The sequence below is a fragment of the Marmota monax genome, unplaced genomic scaffold, assembly GCF_021218885.2.
Source record: "Marmota monax isolate L192 unplaced genomic scaffold, Marmota_monax_Labrador192_F-V1.1 WCK01_AAM20220418_F8-fsc00099, whole genome shotgun sequence".
NCBI classification, from domain to species: Eukaryota; Metazoa; Chordata; class Mammalia; order Rodentia; family Sciuridae; genus Marmota; species Marmota monax.
The window spans coordinates 5776096-5788010 of NW_026692126.1; the positions used below are offsets into that span (position 1 = coordinate 5776096).

The 11915-nt window shown below is 36.2% G+C and overlaps 1 non-coding gene across 1 annotated transcript; it reads right to left on the reverse strand.

The window, feature by feature from the left end:
* Positions 1-1882: 1882 nt before the first annotated feature.
* On the reverse strand, positions 1883-1984 carry LOC124107183 (small nucleolar RNA U13). The gene has a single exon (XR_006856313.1). It is a non-coding gene; the product is annotated as a small nucleolar RNA U13 (small nucleolar RNA).
* Between the last annotated feature and the right edge of the window lie 9931 nt (positions 1985-11915).

Below are 11915 nucleotides of genomic sequence, written 5' to 3' on the forward strand. Positions count from 1 at the left end.
TGAATACCTAGGAAGGCTTTATATTCCTGGCAGTGAGGTAAGAAGAATTTCAAAGAATGTGTTATCATAGGTAAGGAAGAAGGAACCTGGCCACATCCCTCCTCTCCAATATTGAGGTGGAGATCAAAGCAGGACCACCTTGGTTGTGAGGTAAAGAAACGCATACTCATAAAACATCTGAAGAAATCCATCTGCACAGTATGCACTCAACCTATCTGTATAAATTTCCCCTGCTTGTAGATATAGCCTGGCCCTCCAAATTGTCCTGACCGAGGAAAGAAGGTCCAAGCCCTCTCCATTGAATCCTCCAAGTTCTTTTTTTCTGAGATGGGTAAAAAATACACTGGGGCTTTTGCAGCCCTGGGTTTGAACAAGGAGGAAAAATTAGTTTGGGCTCACGTTTCAGAAGATTAAGTCTTTGTCTATTGGCCCTGTTACCCCCACGGAGTAGCAGAACATCATAGCAGGTAACACACACCAGAAGAAAACCGTTCACCTCATGGAGGCCAGGAACAAAGAGAGAGAGAGGAGCAGCTGGGGAACCAGCATCCTCTTCGAGGGCATGCTCCCAATGGCTTCACATTCTCTAACTGGGCCCCATTTCTTCAAGGTTCCACCAGCCCCAATAGCTCCACAGTCTGGTGAACAAGCCTTTTAGTGTATGGGCTGCTGGGGGACATTTAAGGTCCAACCTATAGCAACTTCTTTGTGTGAGTTCCCAAAACAAAGACCTTCTGTAACTTCAAGTGGCTCATGCAGGCTCCCTGATATCTCTGAACACTCTCCTGGTATGCGGTCTTGCATCCACTGTGGTGAGGTATTCTTTGGCCAAAGAGAGATGATGACTCGGAACACAGAAAATGTGTATATAGACAGGACCGATCCCAGGGAAAAAGCCGTACTCAGCTCCTTTTGTTGAGGTGTCCTGAATACTCTCTAGAGTCATCAAAGGTTAGCTAACTGGGTGTTCACTCTTTCCCTCTCTCATATATTCATAAAAGGGGAACTAGGTTAAAGGGAGCATTTAAACTGTTCTTAAAGATAAAATGGTTCATAAAGAGTAGCCTCTGGGGGAAGTGGAAAAAAAGAGGAACACAGCCTCTTCCTTGCCCCTTAACAAGAGTTTCTAGAGAGGGAGGTTATGGGAGGTTATGGGCCAATGGCATGTAAAGCAGTCTCGGTTCTCTATAAAGACAAGCTGGGAAACACCCTCTCCTACCTAATCTTGTGATAGCCTAAGTCACCCAGGAACAACTTTTACCCCAGCGAAAAGCATGGTGCCACCAGGGACTGCCACTTAGTGCCTTACCAATAGTTTTGGTACTAGGACACCCCCTCCCTTTAACACCCAGAAACCACCTCTGGACTGTGCATTTCCAGATTCCATATCAAGCTCACCAGATGCTTTCTTCACTTCAAAGGAGTGGCAACAGGTAGGGAGACTGTAACTCCAGTTGCTAACATGACAGATATCTATAGCAACTTTCAGATGTCACTTCATGCCTCCAACCACCCCTGTATATGTGCAAAGTCCAAAGTAACTGTAGATAACCAATCTTCAATGCAAATCCATGAAATGTTTTATTCCTTGAACCTCTTAAGAATACAACAACATAGTAGAGAGAACATTAAGAATGGTAGTGGAAAGAACATTAAGGATTCTGATCCTAACTTAACCTTTAGGTGACTCTGGAAAATTACCTATTTCTTGACTCTAAGTTTCTTCATCATAAAGCTGGTAAAGTTTTGCTTGTTCCAACTACTTGATAGCATTTTGTGATAGTCACATGGATAGCACAGACCACATTTCTTTGCAAAGTGTCAAATGCTGTATTAATGTTATTATTGGGCCAATTGCTATTTATTATTCTTTTTTTTTTCGTGTCAGATGGGTAATGTGCCCATATCATAACAAGGTTTAGAGGGAGGCACATCTCACACAAAAGCGTGAACACCTAATCATCACTCTTATGAACCAAAGGATCTATTATTCTTAATATCACAGGAGTATGTGACCTTTGTTGCTACATCCACCCCTACAGTTGCCAGTGACACTGTAAAATTCGTGGACATTCAATTAAACTAACTGTATCACAAAAAAAATATAGAGAATATATTGATTTTCAGGAACCTATAACTTCTAGGTTGATCTAAAATATGTCAAATAAAAAAATGCATTTTTCAGACATTTATTTTCCCTTGATGATATCATGCTATATCTAAAATATCAAGGATGATGTCTCAATCTAACCTTGGGTGATTCACTACTCCATTTTCTTGTTTAATCTTCAAAATAACAAGCAGATCTAATGGTATAAATTATGGTTATGGATTAACAGAAAATCATAAGGAAGTAAATCTTCCAGGCAGCAGGAATCGTTTCTAATTATCTAACCCACTCCATTCACCAACAGGCACTGAGAGTCATCTGAAAACCAGAAAAGGTAGAACACCCAGAATGCTTTTTCCTGTAGGTGATTTCTTCAGAATTCATAGACTTATCATACAAAGATTTTTGTTGTTTTTTTTTTAAAATAAACAAATTCCAGACAACCCAATTTCACTGGGCCTCAAGTGTTTTCCCTTCGTGCCTAGGCAAGCTGTAGACTGCAGAACCCACAATAGCTGCATAGGCTTTAAGTCACTCACAAGACAATAAGAACTCCTACTGCTGCCACTGTTGATTCTTCCACTCTGCCACTCCAAAAACTCACATAAATAACTACCACTTGTTGGAATTTTCTTTTTTAAAAATATATATATTTTTAGATGCTGATGAACTTTATTTTATTCATTTATTTATATGCGGTGCTGAGAATCAAACCCAGTGCCTCACACATGCCAGGTAAATGCTGTACCATTAAGACACAACCCCAGCCCCACTTGTTGGAATTTTTTATGTGCCTGTCATTATAATAGGCATCTTTTATTTATTATCTCTGATACTTAACAAGTGAAAAAGTTAACTGTAAGCATTGCCTGTGAAGAAACAGAAGTTTAGCCAATATAAGCAACACTTTTGAGGCTTCCTGGCTACGATAGAGTCAAAACCTGAGCCCATTGTGAATCCAATATGTGTGGTTCGTTTCACCATGATATAACACAATAATGACCACCTGAGCAAAATCTTCAAGTCAAAGTCTCTCCTATATTAAGTGATTCCAGATGGGTTACATGGTCCATGTGGTGTTTCTATTTATTTGCTGTTTAAAGAGATCACAGGGCTTGGCAGCTTGAGAGCCCAGGTTTTAGAGAACTGGGCAACTGGGTCTGTAAGTGTATTGACATTGATTAGGAAAGAGGTTAAGGAGTTTGCTGGTGCTTCCTCACAGGCTTCTACCCAGAACTGATCAGGAAGTTACACGATCAATATCAACAAATAGGGTGTATAAAGGGAACAATCTTTGCTGACCTAATAAGAACTGTCTCCTGCTTTACAGAATGTAACATCAATGGATGATTTTAGACTATATGATATTCACTCAAAAGGGAAAAAAAACGTATAGTTCAGATGTGTAATGGACAACATCACTGCAATAAAATTAATGTCATGTAAAGACATGAAGTTTACTTATTAGTTTTGGTATTGTCTCTGCTTTATCCAATGTCTAATAATTATAGTGAATATTTATTGAGCATTTATTACATGACAGGCATTTTGCATACTTGTGTTAATTAATCTACATACTGTACTTGTGAGAGCTGTAACCTAATCAATCCACCCTCGTTTGTTTGAATGAACAGACTGGATGGTAACTAAGGCAGGTGGGGAATGGTGGGGGGCAATGAGTCACTGGGGGCATGCCCTGGAAGGGTGCATCTGCCCCATGCTCCCATCCCCACTTCCTCCTGTCATGAGGTGACCAGCTTCCCTCCATCACTCCCTTCTGCCATAATGTTCTGTTTCACCTTGGTTCCAGAGCATTGGCCTCTGTCAACCATAGATTAAACTTCCAAAACCATGAGCCAAAATAAACTTTCCATCCTCTAAGTTATTCTTGTTGGGTATTTTGGTCACAGTGACACAGAGCTGACCAACACAGTACTTATCACATAGGTACTGCTTCATCTACAACATTGCACAGATATGGCTGTGTAATGGTCCAAGACCACCTGGTTTACGAGTGATAGGGGTTTGACCTTAATCTTTTGGTCTTTGAGTCCCACTACGGAGACACTCGACCTACCACGAGAGCAGGGCTGTATTGCCAGAAGTTCAGATTTTGGGGAGCAAAGGTGAGTGGAATACAAGTAGCTAATGACCTTGCAGTTTATGTCATTATATGGCCTTGAACAGGAATGACATTATTCTGATGTTTTAACAGGATTATTCTTGTTGCCATTTTGAAAACAGATTCAAGTGGAACAAGAACTGAAATCAAAGAGTAGTTAGAAAACTATGGCAAATCATCTACTCAAGAGAGGATTGTAGCTTTGACCAGGGTGGTAGCGAGCAGTTCTGAGAAGTCAAACTGAATTTGTTTTGAAAAGACAGTCAACAGGATTTTCTGGAGATTGGATATAGGAAATCATAGAAAGAATGACTTAATACATTTCATGTATGAAATGAAAAGCTATCAGTTTCTAAAATGTGGGAAATGTGAGAGAAATAGTGTAGTTAAGGTTTAGGAAATCCACACTAGGTCACATAAAGTTTGAGGTATCTTTAAAAACTCCAAGTGGACATGAGCCCAACATTCAGGGAAGAGGTGTGATGTGGACATTTAATTTGTGGGTGATCAGCACACATATAACAAAAAGCCCGCATGACAGTATGAGATCACCCAGGAGTGAATATAGAGAATAAACAGGAGTGGTCCAGAGACTGAGCCCTGGAAAATTCCAAAATTTATGTGGGTCAGGAAGAAAGAAAATGAGAACGAACCAGAAAAATGGACGGAAAGAGAACAGCCAGAGAACCAAAAAGAAAAGTCAAGAACTTTGGTATCCTGAGAGGCATGTGAAAGAAGATTTTCAAGTGCTTCAACTGAGAGCCGATTACATTACATAAATGCAATCAGCTACCTTTCAAAATAGTATTCCATTGATTATATCTTACATCCTTTTGAATAAACACCAGATAACTTAGTGGAAATTTTTGTACCAATATGTAACAGAACATAGATTTGGAAGGATTATAGGAAGTTATTTAAAAATTTTTGAAACTTCTTAAGCTAGAACTATCCGTATTTTTCACAGAGTCCATATCCCAAAAAGAAGTGTCAAGCTTCATCAAAGATGGGGAAGCCATTGATTATTACAAAAGAGATGTGAAACTATGACCTAAAGCAACGATTTTGTCACTTTATGGAAATAATGAGGAAATATTGCAGTTAAAGGGGAATCCCTCTATCATTTTTAGAGCTCAATGTTTCTACTTCATTTGAAATTACTTCTGTAAATCCCTACAGCCTATCTTCTATTACAATTATTTCAATAAATCTTCAAGTTGAAGGAAAGAACAAGACTATCAGTTTATCATTAGGAAATCTAGCAGACCATAAGTACTTACAACTTTTTGTTGAATACATGAATGAGTGTCATATTAGCAGGTAGTGAGGAATAAAGTGAAAGAATCAAGAAATACAGAAAGAAGGAGGGAAGGAAGGAAGGAAGGAAGGAAGGAAGGAAGGAAGGAAGGAAAGAAATGAATTTGTTCTATCAGTCCTTAGAATTAACAGTGCTCAGATCTATTTAGGAAACAATTTTCATAGCTTCACTATGGTTAAGGATACTTTCTTTCAGCTCTAAATATCTACCACATTTAACTAAAATATTTTTCACCTTCATTATCTTTTTGCCAGAAGAATTACTAAACACATGCTTGTTCCTTTGATATAAGAAGCATCGAGTGTTCCAAAAATCACAGTTTAAGATATAGCAGAAACCCCATTTAAGTTGCTCAAAGAAAATGGAGTTCATGGTGTCCTTCATCTGAAAGAATCAATGTAATTTTAGAAAATGATATTCTGCCCGCTATGTGCAAGGCAGTGTTCCAGAGACAGACACAAATAAAGCACAGCTTGATGCTCACAGAGTTCATAGTTTATGAGTAAAAAAGGGCAAGCCAAGCTTCAGAAATACCTTCTATGCAAGTGTGCACAAGTGCTATAAGATGTAAAAGATAAACAAGAGGGTGATTAGGACTGAGAGGATATGAAAAGCTCTATCCATTGAAAATGGACTTCGAATGATTGATTTTGAGGCAAATGAGAGCTAGGAAGTTATTCTAGGCAGAGGGAAGAGTTTGAGTAAGGGCATAGAGAAACATTTCTGGTATTGAAGGGACAATCAGCAACTTGGAGAAGAAAATCAGAGGAAGCCAGGCAGGGATAAGCAGCCATCCTCTTACCTAGTCATGGAGATAAGAAAATAGAAAATTATCAATGTACGACTTCAAAAATATATATAATTAACTCATCTATGGAGAACAAGTAAAGCAAGAAAGGATACTATGCTCTGTGGAAACACCCAGAAGAAGTCTCAGGGTTTTGTTATGTTTGTTGTTGTTGTTTTTGTTGTTTGAAATTTACAATTTGGAGATACCTAGAAGGTCCAGGCCTTTAGGAAAACAGGAATTAATCTACTTTTCACTGTTCTTCAGATTCGAGGGCTAAACCAACATAAGAAAAGGGAGGAAGAATCACATGATGAGCTGAAACATATACGGGTAATGACAGAATAAATAATTAGAGGAAGTCTGAAGAGAAATGAAACTTCAAGAGAGAAACCAAAGAAAAAATACATGTATACTGAATGCTTGCTAAATATATTATTACAGTTATTCAAGACATTTCAAGACTGAGTTTTCAAGTTAAGGATAAGCAACAAAAAGAGTATTTTACTATAATACTTTAATATTCAACATTGGAAATTTTCCAAAGCACAGGTTTTGTTTTAAAAGATTTTTATAATTTTAAGAAACTTTTTTGGATTTTATACCAATAAAATGAAATATGGAAGAATGTAGTAAAGGAAATCAAAGATCAGGGATCTAAATTTAAACTCTACTAATTCTTACACTTCCTTTTTGCAAAGTTACTGTAAAGAATGACCCATTTTCTATCTCAGCTGAGATGGAAATCCGTGGGATTTTATTTTAAAATGTACAACTAAATACTCAGCTTATCATTTAAAATAACAAGTAATAAAATAATATCATATAATAAACATGTTTTTTTCTGAGTTGTTTTAAAATTTTATTTTGTTTTTATTTTTTCCATATTTCTATTGGTGCATTATAATAGTTATAATGGTGGGATTCTTTGTAAGTTATTTATATAAGCACACAATATAACAATAAAATTTGGCCAATATCATTCCCCAGTGGAAATAGATTTTTTTATAATTTTTAAAATTTGTTCTAATTAGTTATACATGACAGTAGGACACATTTTGACACAACATCCATAAATGAAGTATAACTTCTCATTCTTTGGTTGTACATAATGTAGAATTACACCAGTCCTATAATCATATAGGGTGATAATGTCCTATTCATTCTACCATCATTCCTACCCCTATATCCACTCCCCTCCCTTCACTCTCCTCTGTCTAATCCAAAGTACCTCTATTCTTCCCTAGTCCCACCTCTTATTGTGAATTAGCATCCATATATCAGACAAAACATTTGGACTTTGGTTCTTCGGGATTGGTTTATTTCTCTTAGCATAATATTCTCCAGTTCCATCCATTTAGCAGTGAAAAACCATAATTTCATTCTTCTTTAAGGCTGAGTAATATTCCATTGTGTATATATACCACATTTTCTTTATCCATTTATCTGTTTAAGGGCACCTAGTTTTATTCCATAGTTTAGCTATTGTGAATTGTGCTGCTATAAACATTGATGTGGCTGTGTTCCATTATGTATAACATCAATAGTATCAATAACTTGTATTTCTTATATACTGACACATAGAAATCATCAATATTAACATTCTATTACCATAGAAATGAAAAATAACATATCACTCCATTTAAAAAAAATCTTATTTAAATTTCTAGATGTAATAGAAAAAGATGAAATAAACACAATAAATAGTTAAGAGCTAGTCTTAACTAAATAAACAGAATAGGAAAAATTATAGGTGCTAAAAACTATCCTTCTTGAGGAGGAATTGTTAGTAGTTCAAGAGACTAAGTTTAAGCCAAATGCAATTTTATTTTGTTATTTTTATTATCAACTATTTGATTACTGCTATAATTTGGATTTGGAAATTACTGATATAGTTTGGATCTCCCAAAGATCCATGTGTTAAAGTTTTGATTTCCAGCTCTTCTATTGAAAGATGTTGGAAACTTTAAGAGATGGGACCCAAGGGAAGGTCTGAGGTAGTTGTGGGTATACTACCTTCCAAGAGAACTGTGGGATTCTGGTCTCTTTCTCCCCTGCACCCACTTCTTGGCCACCAGGAGAGCAGTTTGATCTATCATATAGTCCTACCATGATGTACCACAAAAGGCCCAAAGCAATAGAACCAACTGATCATGGATTGAAACCTCTAGAAAATAAATATTTGTGAGTAAAAAAATAAACCTTTTATCTTCATAAGTTGATTATCTCAGGTATTTGTCAGGGAGATAAGAAGCTGACTGATACAAACCTGTAGAATTACAATTCATCCACCCGGAGTGAAATGCCAATTGGTAATCTTTGTGTTCTTTTTATATTTTTCATCAGGAAAAAAATATGGAAGGAAATTGTTCCTGGGAAGAGAGCAAGTAGTGTGTTGCAAAATGATCAGTGACTGAGATCAGCTCCATTCTTCCCTTTAGAAGCCACTTGACCTTGAGCCTGTCACTCAGATCTTCTGTGCTATGTTTTCCTGAACACTCATCTTCACTATTTTATAGGAGTCTTAGTAACTGCTGATAAAATTATTATGACACATGATAATAAGCCTTTGTCCAGAGCATCATGTGAGATATGTGATGGGATTTACAAGATTAAAACGAGTAAAATATGGAAATACACATTATAAATTGCAAACCATTGGCCAGGCATACTGGTGCACATGGGAAGTTGAGGCAGGATTGCAAGTTCAAGACCAGCCTATCCCAAAAGATAAAAATTTTAAAGGGCTGGCAATGTAACTCAGTATATGATTCCCCAGGTTCAATGCACAGTACTTCAAGATAAATATACAAGTAAATAAATAAATTGCAAAGTATTTATCCAGTTTCTGGTACATAGTTGATATTTATTTTATTAGTGAATAGAAAAAGAAATGTTTCCCCTTGGCTGAATATGGTGCTGCACACCTGTACTCCCAGTGCCTCAGGAGGCTGAGACAGGAGGATCAAGAGTTCAAAGCCAGCCTCAGCAACATTGAGGCACAAAGCAATTCAGTGAGACCCTGACTCTAAATAAAATACAAAATAGAGCTGGGGATGTGGCTCAGTGGTTGAGTACCTATGAGTTCAATCCCCAGTACCAAAAAAAAAAAAAAAAAAGAAAAGAAAAAGAAAGAAAAAAATACTTTTTATCAGTTCCTCAATAATACTAAACATTTTGAAGAACACACTCAAAACCTAAGTTATAAGTAGATACTATTTTTAAAGTATTATTATCCATAAAATACGTTATTTAATAAATGAAAAGTCACATAGAAATTAGCTTCTATTTAAAAAAAGAAAGTAACTTCGTTATTGCAAGTAACCCATTTGCATGAATAATAATCCATTGCATGATTAATAAAGCACAGATTTCCCAGCCAGGCTTTTGCTTCTACCCACCTCCCCTCAATTTGACTTTCTTATTTGTCTTGCCATTTAGATCATACACTTAGGTTAGGTATGATCTTATCTCCACAGAATGTCCTGCTAATATAATATCAAACCCACTGAGCACAGGATTGTAGTTACTTTTGTTTTTCCTCTCAGAGCTCAGGATGAGATGTGACATTTCCTCACCATCTTTCTCTGCTTCTGGTGGATTATTCTATCCCTGAGAGATAGTCCTTTGGGGGCAGGAGAGGATGAAATTCACTCTCACTCCCCACTTTGAGTTATGCCTGAAGACTTCTTCTCCCTAGGGACATTTTTCAGAAATTCAACCTTGCATCTTTTGTCCAGAGGGATTGGGTAACATGTTCTCTATATTCCTATGCTAGAATAAGACTGTCCCATTAAATAACTGAAGAGAAAGAAAACTTTTGTGACAAAATTAAAAATTATGTGTGAGGCCTTAAAGAAGACATAATTAAAATCTTTCCTCATTGATAAGTTCATTACAGATCACAGATGTTAAGAAAAATTCCTTTTACCAATGGAACATCTAGGTTTATCAAAAGTTACCATTATTATCATCATAGCTTAAGTACAGAATCTGATTAAGTTTTATGACTTTATTAGGCCAAAATTGAATTAGGGTGTTGCTGAGTTTTGATTATTCAAGTTTGCTTATGATTTAATTAGTTTCAAAGTGAATCACTGATGTATTTTCCTCTGGCAATGGCAGTAAGCGATATTAAGCATCTTTTATATTTTACATAATATATTTTTCTATTCTAAGTAAATATATGAAAGTATAATGTCCCCTTAGATGATTAAAATATATGCACATTTATATATTAATGCAAATATAGATATTAATGAATAAAATGAAGCACAGAGCAAAGGATTAGGGTTAGACCAGTAAGGAATTTATGAATGATAAGGGAAACCTTTGCTGGGTGGTAACCTAGGTAAGTAGTTTTAGATGTACACAGTACCTTTACTGTATTTATTTTTATGTGGTACTGAGGATCAAATTCAGTGCCTCACATGTGCCAGGCAAGTGCTCTGCCACTGAGCTACAACCCCAGCACTGGGTAAGTTGATTTTTTTAACCATATCTGCTTCCTCTAGCTTTAAAGACATATGAATCCTTCATTTGTGCCTTAGAATTACACAAAATAGTGAGATTCACTGTATTATTTTCACTAATGTAACATGACTTAATTTGGTTGATTTCATTACCCAGTTCTTCCCTTTTCCCTCCTGTTTCCTAAATCCCCATCCATACTCTACCTGTCTCCTTCCTATTTCCATGAAGTCCCTTTTTCTCCCTTTTTTCCTCTTTAGCTTTTACATGTAAGAGAGAACTTATGACCCTTGACTTTCAGGGTCTGGCATCTTTTCACTTAACATGATGTTCTCCAGTTCCATTCCTTTTCCTGCAAATGACAGAATTTTATCTTTACAGCTGAAGAAAATTCCACTGGGTATATATACCACATTTTCTTCATCTATTCATGATCACCTGGACTGGTTCCGTAACTTAGCTACTGTGAATTGCATTGCTATAAACATAGGTATGCACATATCGCTATAGTATTTTGACTTTAGTTCTTTGAGATGAATAATGAAGAGAGGGATAGATAGCTGGGTCATATAGTGGTTCCATTCCTAGTTTTCTGAGGATCTCTATACTGCTTTCAAGAGTGATTGTACTAGTCTGCAATCCCACCAAAAATATATGAGTAGACCTTTTTCTCCACATTTCCACCAGCATTTATTGTTATTTGTGTCCTTGATGACTGCCATTTTAACTGGAATCAGATGGATTGTCAGTGCAGTTTTGATTTGCATTTTCCTAATTGCTAAGGATGTTGATTGTTTTTTTTTTCATATATTTGTTGACCATCTGCATTTCTTCTTTTGAGAAATTCTATTTAGTTCATTTGTCCTTTTATTGATCACATGCATTTTCTGCACCTTATGAAGAATCACATTCAGAGTCCTTCCTATATAATTTCTCTCTACTAACAGTACCTCATATGAATTACCCTTCCTTTAAAATTCTATATGAGACTTAGAAAAATTTTTACATGAGGAAATACTCAGTAAATACTGTTGGTACAAGATTAAAGCAGGTTTCTTGTAAAAATCTCCATCTACCAATTCATAGAAAAGTTAATAATCTCCAATCA